Genomic DNA, 14,674 nt, shown 5'->3' on the forward strand with positions numbered 1-14,674 from the left:
AGACGTAATGCTGCAAAGCGAAGTGAAACCAAACGCAATACTGGTAAGGATCGTGAATCATCGACTTTGGTTTATTGGCAAAATTCTAGCAATGTGTAGCTCATCTATTAAGAACACAGCATACAGAATACTTGTGCGACCCATTCTTGAGTACTGCTCGATTATTTGGGATCACCACCAGGCCGGCTTAAAGAAAGGCATCGAACCAATACCGAGACGTGCTGCCAGATTTGTTACCCGTAGGTTCGCTAAACACGCAAATGTTAAAGAAATGCTGCATGAACTTAATGAGATTCCCTGGAGGGAGTAATACTTTTCTTTTGCGAAACACTATTGGGTACGTTACGAGAACCGGCATTTGCGACAAACTGCAGAACGGGTCTACAACTTGCGAACTGCATCTCGCGCAAGGAATGCAAAGATAAAAGTTCAATACAGATAAGGAAGCATACAGACAACGGTCTTTCCGTCGCTCGTTTTGCGAGTCGAACAGGAAACGGAATGGCTGGCAGATATACAAGGAACTACCCGCTACGTATCATATGTACGCAGATGCAGATTTCCATTACGGGGGGAACGACAGGATGATGGACGAAAATATTGCTCAAATTTAGGATTTTTTTGGTCCGTACTGGAACGTAGTAGACAAATAAAGCATACACCGAAGTTTTTAATGGTATTTTCTACTGAAAAATATTAATATCTTCATTGTGTGATTGGGATTTTCGCGGGATAGTCTGAAAGGAGGTAGATCGAGGGTTGTCGCTCTAACTCCGGTTGTGGTTATCTGAAACATGAAATTAACATATCACCCTGATCCTTACAGACGCAATTTTAGTTCATCGTATGGATTTGCATAAAAAATGGCGAAATTATAAATACCTGAAAAAACGTCCGTTTTTGGATACCTCTTTTCGGCCGAGAAAATACTAAATATGAACATAAAAAAATCGTCTACGACGAACTGATGAGAACTCAATTTGCTTCAAGGGAGACCAAAAATTGTTAAAATCGTATGAAAAGTGTAGCGTGGGCGACGACAACCATGCCGAAAAACATGGTTTTGAGAAAGACGCCTTTAAAGTTTTAAGAGTATTGATTATATAAAAAAGGGACAAAGCTTGAAACTTATGGGATACCATCGATGCCTGATCCATAAAGATTAATGCTCCGGCTAGTGGATGGCCGCTTTCTACTACTTTGATCTGATAAGCCTTCATTTTCGTCCCCAAAGCCCTTTTCGTCGCTGAGCGCATCGCCCGTGGCGTCTATATCTATTTTCACAGATACAGCGCATTTCACCGACAATTTGATTTGAAGGGCACTTGCCACGAGCATTAATGCAGTATGGCCTACATTTAATAGCCATACGGCCAATTTTGAAGCAAAGCTGATAATGTCGTTCGGCTGGAAGTTATTTTTGGAGCGCATCTCCAAATGAGAGTATTGAAACTTTTGTTCCAGTAAATCAGGTTTACTCAGATTGGTATAAATAGGGGCGATGGCATCGATAACTACTTGTGGCATTGGGTTTTGTGTTGTCAACTTTCAATTCACCGTTTGCTTTAGCGCGCTGCCAAGTGCACAACGAATGCTCGCCAGAAGGACAGGAGTGATGTTGACGATCATCATCCGATCAACTTCTGTGAAACAGCATTACACATATTCTCAGCATAGTACATCCTCGGCTTCAAAAGCTTACAGAATGATTACTTTTTGAAGTTCGCGCATAATATTTTGGGGAATAATTCTTCACTGAATATACATATCTAAAAATTTCGAGTTTTTTCGACTGTTACCCTGCCGTTCATCGTTAAGCTATTTAGGGAAACCAAGGAAAGGCTAGAGCTAGATGGCTCCACGGCGATCTCACTGTCGTCCGCCCCCCCAAGAAGAGTGCGTTGTCTCATCACTGCATCATTTCCCTTGGTGTTAATGTTACCAGGTTCTGAAACTGACTTGCAAAGGACAGGTTATACTTTGACATGTCTACGGATTACCAAGATATAAAAGCAAAACAAAGGGTGTGGTCCTCTTGTGTAAAGAACTTGTTCAATTACAGCAGACAATATGATCGAACAAGTGTTAGAACTAAAATATACAGTATGTACTTTGGTAGTTGGAGATACTGACGCCACGAAAAAAATCCACGAAGTTCCATAAAAGATGTTGTAAAATACAAAAATTCCCGAAGAACAAGACAAGAAAGCGAATTGTGGATATTTCGTCATTTCAGTAGACTGCACAATAGACGCTTCTCCTTTTCGTTTTAGTTATAAAGGGATGCGCTAGAGCAGAGGTTCCCAAACTTTTGTTTGTCACGCCCCCCTTCTGCCGAAAAGAAAACTTCCGTGCCGCCCCCCCCCCCCCCGTAAAAAAAGAGATTTTTATTAATTATCAAGAAACTAGTAAAAAATTTGTGATGGTGACGTCATGTAACATGGTGGGCTGTTAATGTATCAAGTCGCAGTTATGTCATCAGTTTAGTCTAGTGATTATAAGCCACTCCTAAAGTAAAGAAAGTCCTTGGTAAACAAGGAAAAATAATTGCGGCCTTTGCAGATTAGTGGACGCGGGTCATTATTTTAAGTTGAGTGTAGCTTATAACTTTCACTCATTATCAAAAATAATCACTCAGTCACGGTGTTAACGAACATTACTAATTTATATGCCTATAGCGCTCCCAATTGTCATTGCGCATAGGTTGGCATTTATGTCAACGACGACAGTTACCGAACGGCGACAAAGGCCCAGTTCCCAGAACCAGACAAAAAATAAAAAAGAAGTTTTACGAAATAATTTTGCAGACTACACAGAACTCTAAAAACTATGAATAAAACCTTGATTACATTCCCTTGCTGCACACCATTTCTTCACCAGTATACGATTTTAGGACTACTCTTCGATTGCCATATCTAGGATAAACTTTCGCTGTGTCTTCATATAGAAGAAATACTATTATTAGTTGGAATAACATACCACACGTAACATCAGAATCCATAAGGGTCCCACGCTGTATTTATATTTAAATTACATTCACTATGTTTATTTTATATTGTTTCTTCGAAATAGTTTTCTATAATTTTACAGTATTACCTACATGAAAGGACAGTTAGGAGAAAATAACAAGTTCTCTTATAATGTGACGTATGTATTATAAAACTATTATTTCCACACACATATGGCAAGAAACAAATAAATCAATGTGAAGAATGAGCTTGCATATTTTTTACAAGATTTTGAATTCTTGGCTGAACAGTCGAAACTGCCCACGTAAATAAATGGCAATACTGAGTTTGCTTCAAGCTTATTTTTTATCGCCACTACCGCTGAAAATGCTCTTTCACACAAATAAGTGCTTGAAAATGGTAAATACAGTTTCAGTGCTTGTTCTGCTGTGCTGGGATACACCGTGAGATATTTCACCCAAAATAAAGGCTTATCCATCTTCTCAAAGTCATACTTTGCTGCAGAATCATTTTTAATTTCTAAGACTTCCTCTTGTAGTCTGTCTGGCAACACATCCACGTCAACGTGAAATGGATCCGTCGCTAACCTATAATAAATTTTATCATCACAACTGTTAGGGAAGTATCGTTCGAATTCATCAATGAGGTGCTGCAAATGGTTCAATATTTTACTCTTAGTATCAGTATCCTTAAAATCGTTGTGAAATCGGGCTTCTTCCAGGATTCCAAACAATCTGGGAAAGCAGGATAACTGTAGGCTAAAATTTTACGTTTCCATAAAATGGCTCTGAGCACTATGGGACTCAACTGCTGAGGTCATTAGTCCCCTAGAACTTAGAACTAGTTAAACCTAACTAACCTAAGGACATCACAAACATCCATGCCCGAGGCAGGATTCGAACCTGCGACCGTAGCGGTCTTGCGGTTCCAGACTGCAGCGCCTTTAACCGCACGGCCACTTCGGCCGGCCATTACGTTTCCATAGTTGCAACTTATCAGTAAACGCTTTGATGGCATCCCGATGAAAAATTATGTTTGACTCTCCACCTTGTAATTTCAAACTCAATGTGTGTAAGATTCGAAAATATGACAGATTAGCCAATGCAACATGAACACCGGGCTTTCTCAATTCCACATAAAATTCAGTTTGTTTGTTATTTTCCAAAAACTGCATCACTTCGTCTCGAAGTTCAAATAATCTTCCTAGCATATTTCCTTTTGACAGCCAGCGTACTTCTGTATGAAATAAAAGTGTTTTATACTCTGCTTCCAAGTCTTCACAAAGAGCCGTAAATAACCTGGAATTTAACGCATTCTTTTTAATATGATTCAAGATTTTGATGCACAATTTCAAGACATCATTGAGTTCCTTTGGAAGTGTCTTAGCTGCCAATGCTTGACAGTGTATTACACAGTGGATAGCAGTAACACTAAAGTTTTTTTCTCTGACCATCTGCACGATTCCTGAGCGACATCCAAGCATTGATGGGGCACAGTCTGTGCATACGCCTATCAGTTTCTGCCATGATAACTCATTTTTACAAAAGAATTCAGAGACGGCTGCCATTATATGAATTGCTTTTGAAGTTGTCTTTAACTCTGTAGAAAACAGCAACTCTTCTTTAATTGCTTCATTTTCTAATAGCGAACGAAAGCTAGCAGTTGGCAACAATTCGCAACATCGGTACTCTCGTCTAACTGTATTGCGAAAAACTGCGATTGTTTGACAGCCGTAAGTAATTCATTTTGTATGTCTTCGGCCATATCATCAGTCCGATGTTTCACAGTATTGTCAGAAAGCGGTATTTGTGAAAGTTTTTGTTTACTTTCTGACCCAAGAACAAGATCAGCAGCTTTCAACAAACAGGATTTGACTAGTGTCTCTCCGATAATATGACTTTTCTTGGTCCTTGAAATAAGTAGCGATAACTCATACAAGGCTTCCAGTACCTTTTCTGATGTCTGAGTGAAGGACCCAGCAGTGTCCAACTTCATCCGTTTCAAATTATCACATTTTGCAGCAAAAAATTCCTTCCGCTTCTCTTTCAATGCACCATGCTTTGCCCACAAATGGCGTTCCAGACGAGAAGATCTCATGGAATCATTGCTCAACACCGTTTTTTTTTGTATAGAAGCAAAACCGTATTTGATATAATCATCATTATATTTACGTATTTTCACAACATTCATGGTGAAGTAAAAAGAAAACAAGAAGTTAACAGTATAATTTCGCACTAACACTGATTTTACTGAGGCACAACTGTGAAAGATTCAATGCGATTTCAGCAAAATCCAATACATCAGATGTGTCAACAACTGCAACCAACCAACTGAAATAAAGGAAAGCTACTGTCGTCTGTCGGCACCTCAGATGACTGCCTGTGAGGAGTGGGGGCGAAGAACGGGGAAACAGCCTACAGGCACCCTAAGAATTTGCTACCTGTTCTGCGGTGCTGTTCTGAGCAGTGCAGCCTGGGGTTTTATGCGAAAATCGTTTTCTTGCCCCTATCTTTCGTCACTTATAAACGAAACTTTATAAGTTTTGAGATAACATCAATGAATTGGTTGTCAAATTTCACAGTAATTAAGTAAGGTCGTGGATACACCTCATACATCACTGGAAATTGTGCTCAGTGCCAAACAGTTATCTCTGTACCCATACCAAAGGAAGCCATTGTCGCCGCGAAGAACGTACACTAATTTCAAACGAAATTATGCCGTATTTCAAAAAGGCAGAAGAAAAATAACTTTTGTCAGACAAGTAATCCCAATGAAAGAGCTGTAGTACTGACCGTTCGAAAAAAAAAAAAAATTATAGCCTCACTAATGGACTTCATTGTCTCCCTAGCTGGGTTATGTTTCATTGTTAGCACTCATGACAATGTTTCCAGAACGGCGGAAAGTACTCTGCTCAGAACGAACACTTGCACTAGTTTCGCATTCACGTCGTGCACATGTTTCTGGCGTCCAAATTACGAAACCGCCAGTTCATTTGAAGCGTATACAGTCTATTGAAGTCACTGTAATCGCATCACATGGGGATCCGCGGGTTGACAGGGTAATAAAACGGCATTTTTGCAGTTGCGCACTATAAGTGATTATTACTCTGATGAACATAGCCTACTACGGCTAAAAGTTATAACATGATTGCGTTCAGTTCATGTGTACAAATGTACGGAATAGTTAATACCTGACTTTTCTGTTTTCCAGTTGTCAGAAGTAAGTTGTTTACAAATCTGATATATTAGAATTAACGCATATCGCCTTCGTAATTTTGAGAGTTTCTGTGTGTGACATTCTAAACGTCATCTTCAAAAGCTGTATGTTCTAGGATAGGTTATTGAGAAAGGATTGCGAGAAGTGTGACGCCAAACGATTGCATTTAGCACCATAATCTATCATTAATACCTGCACATTCATTTTTATTAAAATATCGTTATTAAAAAGAAATATTAGGTTTATACAGCTAACTCCACCCGCGCCCCCCTTGCAACATCATCACGCCCCCCCCCCCCCCCCCCCCCCCCCCCCCCCACCGCAGGGGAGCGCGCCCACCCCAGTTTGGGAACCACTGCTCTAGAGCTTGCAGGTTCGAAAAGAGGGGAAACAGAAATTAGAGGTATATGGCATGCTGAGTAAAGATTGTACAGTAAACACTGCAGTGATTATCTAACACGCATTTGCCAGAACACATCCATTACTTTTATTACCTTATTTTCTAATCTAATCCCCTCAGCACACCCTTGATTTAATTCGGCTACCCTCTGTTACACTCGGTTTACTTTTATTTTTATATTTATTCCGTAATTCCATTTCAGCACACCATGCAGTCCGTTCAACTGATCTTCCAGTTCCTATGTTGTGACAGTATCATAACATCATCGAAAACAAAGTCTATTTCTTCCCCTGAACTTCAGTTCCATTTCCAAATTTCTCCTTAATTTTCTTTACTTCTTGTTGGATGCACAGATCAAGTAACACAGATGCCTAGATATAGCTCTTTCTTTTTTTACTGCCTCCCTTTCATGTTCTTTGTCTCTTAGAACAAAATACATACCATAATTTTTGACTGAAGGATTCCCACGATCTCGGGATAATGGATTCCCATGGTACAGAAAGAACGGTCCTGTTCAGGGTACAAGGAAACACTCTTCGTTGGTAGAAAGGTGCCCAAATATCGTGAGGGATTCGACGAATAGTGTAGTATACCACTAGACTATGAATTGCTTCCATTGCTGTCATTTACGGGTATAAAGGAACTTACGGCTTCAAATTTAAGCCTTTTAAGCTTTCAGAGGTTTACGGACTGGTCGTTAAAAGCGAAAAACAACTTAACAAGACTGTAAAGCTTAGCACTGAGCTGCCTGTTTTTATTGGCGTTCTTTGGTAACACGTCAGCGGTAGTACACTGAACGCTCTCATTGTGATTCTCGCATCGAAGCCGTAGGTACGTGAAAACGCGACACGATCTAGAAGCGAAAGCTGTATGGGTAAATTTACCAACAGGTGGGGAAAAAAAACCATACGATGTACTACCCACGTCGAGGGTATTTTGTTTGACAACTTCCCCATTTAACTACCTATAATTACAATAAACATTTTCCCCTTTTTTACCATAAATAAGAAATTTTAAGAACAAACTTTATCATTCCATATGATCTTTATACATCATTTGGAGTCCAAGAAAACTCTGTAATGACGAATTAACACCAACTAGGATTTGCTTTGCTTTCTGATCGACAGGTACCACAAAAGAGGATGTGCGGGCAGAGGGGTGGAAATAATGAAGTTATCAGAATGTCAGAGTAAATTAATCTGACTGGTCTGAAGAAGCCTCACTAGGAAATTTACGAATATGCGTCGCCCAAAAGAGAAAAATCGAGCAACAACTCATTATCAACTACAACGAAATGCTACATTATACGATTATTTAATCCGTTCCTTGCAACCAACTAATTTGCTAAGATATTTAGAAAAAGACAAAAAATCAAATTACACTCCTAGTCTTTAGAATTAGGCCTGAAAGTACAGTACGTATACAGGTTAAGAAGAAATTCTCGAGTGAAAAGTTATGCATAGACACATTTTTCATCTACGGTAATCCTTACAATACTCTTTTGTAGGCTATTCTTTGGAAGGCATTAATTAAACGGTCAGATTGTCATCTGTAACTACCTGACACTTTTGTGAAAACCGTTGGCGAGTAACAAAATCACAGTCTTTCACCGTGATTTCATAGCGCGAAAAAATTTGTCAACGTTGTGTGATTACTTACGTTCGTCGAACTGTCCTCGTCATCGTTAGTCACTTTCTTTTTCACAAAGGCTTGTAATAAACGGCATTTTGAAGTAGTTGCTGTCAGGGCGGTTTACTAAGCACCCTAGCTTGAAGATGACTATGTGCTCAATGTAAGTGTGAGCAACCATAGACTGCCGGGTTGGGGTCAGACGATGTCTATGCAAAATTTAAGCTGATTCGTGGGACGGTTTAGATTTGACAGCCATTCCACTTAGTTGTGTTGTCTTCAACAAGATGAAAGAAGTGCAGCACCATTCAGAGACTATTTTGCTTTTGGGTGGAAATACGCGTGACGTGATGAAAGCTAAATTAGACGGTGTTTACAGTGACACTTCCCATCAGTGACGCAAGTTACATATTAGTACATCAACTTTCAAGGAGGCAATGCGCAGAATGTTGGGGAAAGTGTATATCCGTGAAACGACAGTAAGTTTAAAAACAGATCTTTCGTCTTTGGGAGAGAGAGAGAGAGAGAGAGAGAGAGAGAGAGAGAGAGAGAGAGAGAGTTGCTTCTTCAGATCGTGCATCGAAAGCAGCGTGTTCAAATGGTTCAAATGGCCCTGAGCACTATGAGACTTCACATCTGAGGTCATCAGTCCCCTAGAACTTAGAACTACTTAAACATCACTAACCTAAGGACATCACACACATCCATGCCCGAGGCAGGATTCGAACCTGCGACCGTAGCAGTCACGCGGTTCCAGACTGAATACTTTGAAGTGTTTGTGTAAGTGTACTCTACGTTATTTCTCTAATGCTCTTCGGGCGCAAAGAACTTGCATCTATATTACCCTTTGTAAATGATGATTAGTGAAATGCACAGTGATCTATGCCCTAGGAAGTATGGTATGTAGTATGGTATGTGGGTGGGACGCCTGGCATTTCGGCGCTTATCAGATGCTAATTTGGTGAGAGCAAATGCCAGGCACGTCGCTAAGCCACCTGCCAGAACGGTGACAGGTAAGCAGTGACATCCGCAGAACGCAGTGTGACCGGCAATGGCAATGGCGTTGCGAAAAGTTACGACTGCCTCCAAGGTTGAACAATAAAGTATGTTTAGCACTGGGCTTACCTGCTATTCGCTGTAACAAGCATTTTTTTCAACATGTAATTGGTTGAGATGAAATGCTTTAATACCGAACGTGTGCCTGAGCACTTTATATAAAGTGAAAAACGAAAAATGTAAAATCCTGCACCAAAATCCTGCACCAGTCATAAAAACTGTGTGTGTGTGAGAGAGTGAGTGAGAGAGAGAGAGACTATGGAAATGCTACGCAGGATGTAACTAGTTCATTGCAAATTCGTAAAACCGGTCTAGCCTTTTTTTTAAATAGCACAAATTCACAAGAGGGAACCGATTCTCAGACAAGGGTTTCACTCAGAAAAAATAGGCAACTTTCGTAAGCGACCATTTGCCGACAGTTACAGAGACCAGTATGAAAGCAGACTATACAAAAATTATTGTGACGCTCATTACCAGGCAGAGACAAGCCACTCAGTGGTAAGCTCAATTTTTAAACCCTTATAGTAACAAAATCTGCCACTATGCATGCAATAAATGAAAAATTGTTAGTGTGCGCGGTTCCAACGATAATGAAAAAGTTTGGACTCCGGCCAAGACCTACAGAACACAGTCTATTACAGAGAATTTCTAAAAGTAAACTGTAAACAGACTTACTGTTGGCTTAACCTTTGTTGACAAAACTTCTAACAACTAGCGGGCGGCTACACAGTGTCTTTGAACAGTACTTTCGATGCCAAATATCCTTTTCTACATTAGTCTTTTGGTCTTGTCTAGAACTTTTCCCCTTCAGTTCCTAAATTTCATACCACAAGCTTCCGCTTGACAAAAGATTCCAATAAATCAGTTCTAAGATAAAATGGCTGTAGTTCCCTCTTTCTCTTAGCTGTTCTCAGCATTAACATAGCACCCCCATGTTGGGTAATGTTAGAAGTCAGATCTATCATTTTGTCCCTCCAACTACTGTAAATGCTGTCGCCATCTTCAGGAACCAATAGACAGCAATCGCCGCAGATAACTATCCGATGTGATTGTACCTAGGGTAGAGCTGGGCACTTTGTTCACCTCACGACCGTTGGTTTCATCGCTAGCGAGTTGCAAATAATTAGATCGTTACAAACATACCTGATTTTATTTTACGAAACTATCTGAGCGATTCGTCACGAAGAAGAAAAACTTGTCTCTTAAAAGAAAGTACATCATTTACTTAAAACACTTTAACTGAAAATTGCTATCGCGATATGAAGAGCTATGTCAAGGTCTAGGAGGGAATTAAATTCATCTTGCCTGGTTGTAGATGGCACCACAACCGAATCAAGTGGCTTGCACTTCCAATCATTGCACAACCACGTCCACCAATTAATTTCCTGTGATTCTCAAAATAAGGCGTTTGCAGTATCATTTTTCCGCAACCAGCGAAGGAAATCTGATATGTGTATGACCACGAAGATATACACACATCAAAAGTTTCGCATTACCTCGGTTCCGAGAGTTCTGGAACCTGTACAGAAAATTGGAATAAAGATGAACGTAAACATCATTTCCACCCTTTTTATTGTTCATGAAAACCACACATTGCATGTTGTACCACCATACAGCGAGACCTTCAGAGGTGGTGGTCCAGATTTCTGTACATACTGGTACTTCTAATACTCAGTAGCACGTCCTCTTGCATTGATGCAGGCCTGTATTTGTCGTGGCATACTATCCACAAGTTCATCAAGGCACTGTTGGTCCGGATTGTCCCACTCCTCAACGGCGTTTCAGCGTAGATCCCTCAGTGGTTGGTGGGTCACGTCGTCCATAAACAGCCCTTTTCAATCCATCCCAGGCATGTTCGATAGGCTTCATGTCTGGAGAACATGTTGACCAATTTAATCGAGCGATATCGTTATCCTGAAGGAAGTCATTCACAAGACGTGCACGATGGGGGCGCGAATTGTCATCCATGAAGACGAATGCCTCGTCAATATGCTGCCGATATGGTTGCACTATCGGTCGGAGGATGGCATTCACGTATCTTACAGCCGTTGCGGCGCCTTCCATGACCACCAGCGGCGTACGTCGGCCCCACAGAACGCCACCCCAAAACAGCAGGGAACCTCCACCTTGCTGCACTCGCTGGACAGTGTGTCTAAGGCGTTCAGCCTGACCGGGTTGCCTCCAAACACGTCTCCGACGATTCTCTGGTTGAAGACATATACGACACTCATCGGTGAAGAGAACGTGATGCCAATCCTGAGTGGTCCACTCGGCATGTTTTTGGGCCTATCTGTACCGAGCTGAATGGTGCCATGGTTGCAAAGATGGACCTCGCCATGGACGTCGGGAGTGAAATTGCACATCAGTTGCACATCATGCATCCTATTGCGTGCAGTTTGAGTCGTAACACGACGTCCTGTGGCTGCACGAAAAGCATTATTCAACACGGTGGCGTTGCTGTCAGGGTTCCTCCGAGCCATAATCCGTAGGTAACGATCATCCATTGCAATAGTACCCCTTGCGCGGCCTGAGCGACGCATGTCATCGACAGTTCCTGTCTCTCTGTATCTCCATGTCCGAACAACATCGCTTTGGTTCACTCAGAGACGCCTGGACACTTCCCTCGGTGACAGCCCTTCCTGGCACAAAGTAACAATGCGGACACCATCGAACTGCGGTACTGACCGTCTAGGCATAGTTGAACTACAGACAACACGGGCCGTGTACCTCCTTCCTGGTGGAATGACTGGAACTGATGGCTGTCGGAACGCCTCCGTCTAATAGGCGCTGCTCACGCATGGTTGTTTACATCTTTGGGCGGCTTTAGTGGCATCTCTGAACAGTCAAAGTCTTTCTGGGAACTGGGGTGATGCAAAACATTTTTTGATGTATATATATTGTTCTCTGGCCGTTCATGCGTCTTCCTCTTTACGGGGAAGTAGTTCGTCTTTGAAGTTAACACGACGTACGAGTGATAACGATTTCTTTCGACATTACTCTTACATAAAAAGCGACGCTGAGGCTATTTCGGAGGATATTATGTTAAAATATTAATCAATAACGTACATACCCAGTATTGTGTTCCAAGAAGTCCTAAATAAAAACATAAAGGGCATTCCATATCTATCGTATCTTAGGTGTTATCAGACAGCCATTTATGGCCCACAGCATCTCGAGTCGGTGAGTTTTGATACTACACCCTGGTCAAGCTGTAGTAGAGACGAAATAATATTCTAAATTGGAAAAATATTACACGGATAGCACTAGTTCACACGACGGATGAACTGAGCAGCACATGCGATATTTTAACTCTGCATCGCAGAAGAAAGCAAGTAGCTTTCTCAGTGATTGGTTGCGAAATTAACTGGTGTGGAACCAGAGAGGGGACTCGCTTTACAGGTTTGTCTGCGAAATTCTTCCGTTATCCGTCCTAAATTCCTTCGCGATAAGACTTTCACAGTTTTAATAGGACTCGATAATTAAACTTTTCGATGTTTTCTGCACAAAGGAGCGCGAGTTACCAATTGTGTTTCCGTAGACGACTAAAGGCCTCCTGGTGGTACGGGACGAGATATGTCCGACCAATTAAGACCATTAGGTTGGAGAAAACAAATCGTTAGTGATAACACTTAGAATCTATCAGAAAGTTCTGTAATGAAAGGCATGGTTGAAACATTATGCAACAGATGCGAGGTACGAACCTAGCCGGAATGAGCATATGAAGATGAGAAACGCCAAAGAAGTGAAACGATTAAAACTGATATTTGTCCAGAAAAGCCTTACAAGATAAGACAGCAGAAACCTTGATTTATATGGAAGTACCAAGTGAAAGAAGGAAAGACATTTGGTCAACACAAGCTCTTCAACTATTTTTTTCATTATTTTTCATTCCTCTTACCGTAAAGATTTAGAGGATCAGCGTAAAGCCCTCTTCACCGCATGCTGTATCTGGCGCTGCTGCGATTCCTGCAACAAAATAAGTGGTTACAAGAGATTGTTACTAAGAGAGGTCTCTTAGTCCTAATATTCTAATTTCCCACGGAATGATGGATACACTAACAAACGTGGCACAAACTGATCAGAATTGTCATTACAATTAGTTTAATTCACTCAAAAATGATTTCCCACACTTTCAAGTAAGAGCTGTGGCTAAGCCACGTTCTTGCTTACCGAGTAGGTTAGTACGATTCGTATAACGAGGTTTTTACTTATCTTCAAATAATGATAAACACCTAGAAGTAGCGATACGTTACTTGATAGTAAGAAAGCATTGCATTTCGGATCATGAAAGTAATTTCAGAAACGGTGCCTGTATTAGATCCTGCTACGGAGTCAATACTCGAGTAAATAACCTAACAGTCGATATTCTGTGACAGTTCCTGAAAAGACTAAAAACGAGTTTGTTTCACTGCCACTCAACTTAATGAAATGTAACAAGCTAATGGAATTCTCGCTGCCTGAACTGCCAATTTTACAAAGGGCAGTGTGAAAGTAGGGATTTCTTACAGCAATATAACTCGCTGAAAATTCATTCCGTTCCAGTTACAAGTAACCAGAAAAATGACTGAAGGTCATACATGCCAGGATAGTATTAAGGAATAACGAATAAGCGGAGAAAACATATACAACGCATGGAAGATTGTAGAAAACCAAAGCTGGCGCATGATTACCAGACTGTCGCACGACAGCTACTGAGAACACCCCCCACAAAAGCTGGAATTTGTCGAATGGCCCAATTCACAAGCAGGGAAAGACTGAGGTGATGCAAAACGGAAGAAGGAAAAAGAAAAAAAAATAGGGAAAAAAGACAAGACGGACATGAGGACGAAGAAAAAGATAAAAAGAAGACGAACAAAAAGACGAGGAATACAAAGAAACAGAAAAATCTAGATGAAAGAAGACTTATTTTATCCACGAGCTTTCTGGTAACTACTGTTTCCAACACTGTCATCTTTCTCCCTTTCTATGCTGTTCTGGTAAAATACAATGCACATCGCAACAATGTTCTTGCTGAATAATTTTAGTGCGGATTAAGATTTCTCACGTTCACACAATCAAACTGGTAAAAATTACACGGAATCTTGATACGTACAGTTTTGGCTACCATTCCTGTTCATGTCTTTACAGTGTAATATTCTGCACGCTCACGACATCTCCTAAACGGCGAAAGCGGTGTTAGTGGAAGACTTTGATTACTGCTGCAGTGACAGCCGTTGGAGGCAGCAGTAACAGCAGCATCTATGGAAGAAGGCGCTGCGTCTGCAGTAGCAGATAAAGCTCTTTGCTTAGCCATGCATCAGCACCAAACTATCCATGGTGACATCAGACGGAGTGTAAACACGATATGGATGAAATGCGCATTTGAGGCACAGGTAACAACAGATACTAGGGACCGTGTGACACT

The 14,674-nt window shown here is 41.0% G+C and overlaps 1 protein-coding gene across 5 annotated transcripts in view; it reads right to left on the minus strand.

Annotated features, from left to right (window-relative positions):
• Positions 1-14,674, minus strand: part of LOC126088553 (uncharacterized) — a 525,775-nt gene that overhangs the window by 421,392 nt on the left and 89,709 nt on the right. For all 5 annotated transcript variants that reach the window (XM_049906736.1, XM_049906735.1, XM_049906738.1 and 2 more), the window contains exon 2: positions 13,169-13,236. The gene's annotated coding sequence lies outside the window, so the exon portion shown is untranslated. The remainder of the gene's footprint in view (positions 1-13,168; positions 13,237-14,674) is intronic.

This window comes from Schistocerca cancellata, chromosome 6 (genome assembly GCF_023864275.1).
Source record: "Schistocerca cancellata isolate TAMUIC-IGC-003103 chromosome 6, iqSchCanc2.1, whole genome shotgun sequence".
Taxonomy (NCBI): Eukaryota; Metazoa; Arthropoda; class Insecta; order Orthoptera; family Acrididae; genus Schistocerca; species Schistocerca cancellata.